The sequence below is a fragment of the Capsicum annuum genome, chromosome 2, assembly GCF_002878395.1.
Source record: "Capsicum annuum cultivar UCD-10X-F1 chromosome 2, UCD10Xv1.1, whole genome shotgun sequence".
Taxonomy (NCBI): Eukaryota; Viridiplantae; Streptophyta; class Magnoliopsida; order Solanales; family Solanaceae; genus Capsicum; species Capsicum annuum.
This window is the reverse complement of record NC_061112.1, coordinates 74,668,725-74,672,651: the sequence shown is the minus strand read 5'-3', so window position 1 is coordinate 74,672,651 and position 3,927 is coordinate 74,668,725.

Sequence of the window (3,927 nt, the reverse complement as noted above, 5' to 3'; positions counted from 1 at the left end):
TCAAACTCAGCACCATCCAAGAACTGAGAGATAGATTGTGTCAAAACATTCACCCAAACATCTCTAATCATCAATGAATGTTATGGCTTACCACTCTTTAAGGAAAATCCTTGTGAATGCATCCGCATCAACTCTATATGTAGGTTGCATAAAATTCATGAATTAGGGTCGGGCTATATCTACCCAACACTATTGTATTACGCTCAATGTGATACTTCTTAAATAGGGCCTCAAATTCAGGCATCTTAGACATACCTCCAGTCAGCAGCTCGGGTTCGAGGTGGAGCCCTCTCTTTGGTTTCCCCATGTTCCATTGTCCCTCTCAATGAACTCTTTCATTTCTGGGTACCCCAATCGATTGACAATTTACATAGGAGCAGGTTTAATTTGTAACCTAGGTTGGTCTTGAGGAAAATGGGAAATCTAAATTGGGGCACTATCACTAGAATCTTCTTTCTCACTACCCTCAACACCTTTAAAATAGACTCTAAACCTTTATCACTAGATTTAATACCATATGAAGTGTTGTATTTACTTTTGAAGGCACTCTTCTCTACCCTTTCTTCATTATCTAAGTTGGAATCAGACTTTTCTCCCTCTTCAAATTGGGAAGGAAAGTATAGTGGTAAGAGCATTAGAGTTTTCATTCGGTGCTTATCCTTTTTCACTGAGGTAATCTTCTTCATAGTTCAACTATCCCTGAGATGAGGTATTTCTCAATAAAACCACTAGACTTATCATTAGTAGGCTTGTCCCTCAATTGGTAAATAGTCTGAGGCAGGTGTCGAGATAAAGGAGAAAAAGGTTTTTGATCCTATCTTGATGCAGATTAAGGATGATATGGGTTAGCATAGAGTTATGAATTTTTAGATTATGGGTGATGGTATCTTGACGTACCAAGAAAGGTTGTGTGTTCCTGATGTAAATAGGCTGCAAAAAAAATCTTGGTTGAGGCTCATGATTCAAAGTATATAGTTCATCACAGTTCAAGAAATATGTTTCACAATTTGAAGAGGATCTATTAGAGGAATAACAAGAAGTGAGATGTGGCTTATTTTGCGGCTAAGAGCATGGTTTGTCGGTAAGTGAAGGTGGAGCACTTGAGGCCTGGTGGGTTATCTCAAGAGATTGGGTTGCATGTATGGAAATAGGAGGTAATCAATATGGACTCTTTTATAGGTATTACATGGTCTTTTAGTTAGTATGATTCTATTTGGATCATCGTGGATTGGATGACTAAATCTTCTCATTTCTTGCCAGTGAGGACTAACTACTCTTGTAACACCCCACATTTTTGGGCTAAACTTTGAAATATCGTTCCTATGTGTGTAAACTTTAATCCTATAATTTTTATATGAATACATGTGTCATGATCATTATACTAGTTTGTGAATTGCTATCGAGCTGAAAAATATTCGTAGGAATCACTTAGAGCAAAGTTGAGCGAAGAGCCTTTGATTCGGCCAAATTTTGGTATTCAATTCTATAAGGGTCAAATTTGAATGTGTATAACATTTTATATATATGTAATATTTCATCTCAAGACCCACCAAATTATAGGTATTTGAATTATCTTTCCAATGATACCAATTTTACCTTAATTTGATACTCGAGCAAAAACTTATGACCAATTTCATGAGAAACAGTAAGGGTTCATGATAGGTGCGCGTCGTAAGGGCTACTCCCTCGGAATAGGGGTTTCATCACGAGGGATATTCCTATAAATTAGGGGTCACTCCACGAGGGTTATTCCCACAGAAAAGCGGGACAAGGGGTAATTTGGTCATTTCTCATTGTCCCCCAAGCACCCAATTGATGGATTAAAGCCTACAAAGGGCACTATTTACCCATTACCATCAAAATAACTCATGTAGAAATCCTCCCCCTTTCCCAAGAATGACAAATTCAAGTTTTTTTCCTAAAGAATTCAAGCATTCAAGTTTCAATTTCAAGTTTTCTTCAAGGATTCAAGTAATTGAGGTATGCGGGGTATTCATCAATGGGTTACTTTCACCCATTGAGCCCAAAAACCCTCTTTTGATTTGAGTATGAATTTTACTATAATTATGATCATCTTCTATGTAAACTATGAATTATATCCATATTTTCTTGTTAGTTTTACATTCAAGCCAAGCTAATAGTCTTATCCCATATGAATCATGCTCCTACATGTGTGAAGTTTTGAAACCCTAAGTATGTTCAATTGGCATCATGTCAAATTTTGAGTTATGATTTAAACTGTATAAACATGATATTTTACCAATGTTAATTAATCCCCATGTTTACATTCATGAAATTTATCAAACTATTGAAATATCTCATGTTTTGGGTCTTTGAATTATGACATTATGTCATTGTTTTTAAGTGTTGCTATTTAATTCAATAATCATTCAGTGCTAGCAGGTTATGAACACCAATACCTACATATTTACTTATGTTTCATACATTTTAAGTAACTCATGATTTTATTATTAAACTCAGTTTGTTATGATCATATTGAGCACTATCAGTTTACACGTTTAAAATTACTTCAGAATCTGTATGCATTATTATTTTCAAAATACCATGACCTGAGCTTATTAGTTATTTATGCATGCACCATTTAGTATTTCAGTGTCTTTTAGTTAGGAGTAGGATTTAGCACCGAATAGGAAGTGCGGGTTCAATGCATCCTACTTTTCTAGAAACAACGTGTCACCATAGGTTTAGGGGCCTCGCCAAAAAGTGTTTCCCCTTGCCCAATATAGGCTGAGTTTAGTGATCACTCTATTTTAGGTTCTATTCTGATGGCAAGGATAGAACAACCCTCCTCAATGTGGGTCAGATGTTGGAATCCATGATATCTCACATAGCTTATGTCAGTTAAATAATAGCTCCCACAGTTTCAGTTAGTATTCCGTTTATCTCAGTTTAGGTTTGCTTGACCAAGTAATTAGATTTTAATAATTATTCAGTCAATTTTACAGATTATTCATGTTATTCAAATCATATCAGTATATGCTATACTTGGTCTTGCATTCTCAGTTTTATATGTTCACGTTTTCATGTTCAGTATCCATACATAATCCTCAGTTCAATTTTATAGCATGTTCATCTTTACATAAGATTTACATATAGTATTCATATTTTACCGCTTCCCAGCTTCAGTTCTACTTATTATACAGAAGTAAAGATTTAAGAGACTAAGTGTAGTGAATCACCAGTTTATCAGATTATGTTTGTTACTTATGCTTTAAGATATTTTAGCTTTCAGTTGATTTCAGTCTCCTGGTGAGTCTACCTGCACTTAGAATGTATGTTTTAAGATTATGTATATATTCAGTTTTACTTATTGCATACATCCCACTTACTCAGTACATTCCATAAGTACTAACCACATATCGTCTGCGTGACTACATTATTTCATAATATAGGTACCAGTTATAGCCCACATATCATAATCAGGCAGTTCTCAACTTTCAGCCAGCAAGTGATAAGTCCTTTTATTTCAAAGACTTCAATCCATTGCAGTTCATGTGTTATGTTTTGATTATTCATATGTATTGATTAGTGGTAGTTGGAGGCATATCCCAGTTATCAATAATCAATATAGTAGAGGCCTCATAGATAGTCAGTCAAAGTCACTACATGTATTTCAAGTTTTTTTCTTCAATTTTATTATGTTGTAAACTTTATCAGTATTTCATTTATTCAGACTTTCTCATGATTATGGTTTCGCTCAACAAATTTAGTTTTTATACAATTTAAATCAGTTGCTCAAGCATATACCAGTTAATGGTTTAGCTTGGAATTACTTATGGTTCCAAGCACCGTGTTATGACTAGGGTAATCTCATATCGTGACAACTCTGAAGAGCATTATGCGAAGTTGTTAATTTAGGAGATTGTCAAGTTGCATAGTGTGCCTATTTCTATTATTTTAGACCAA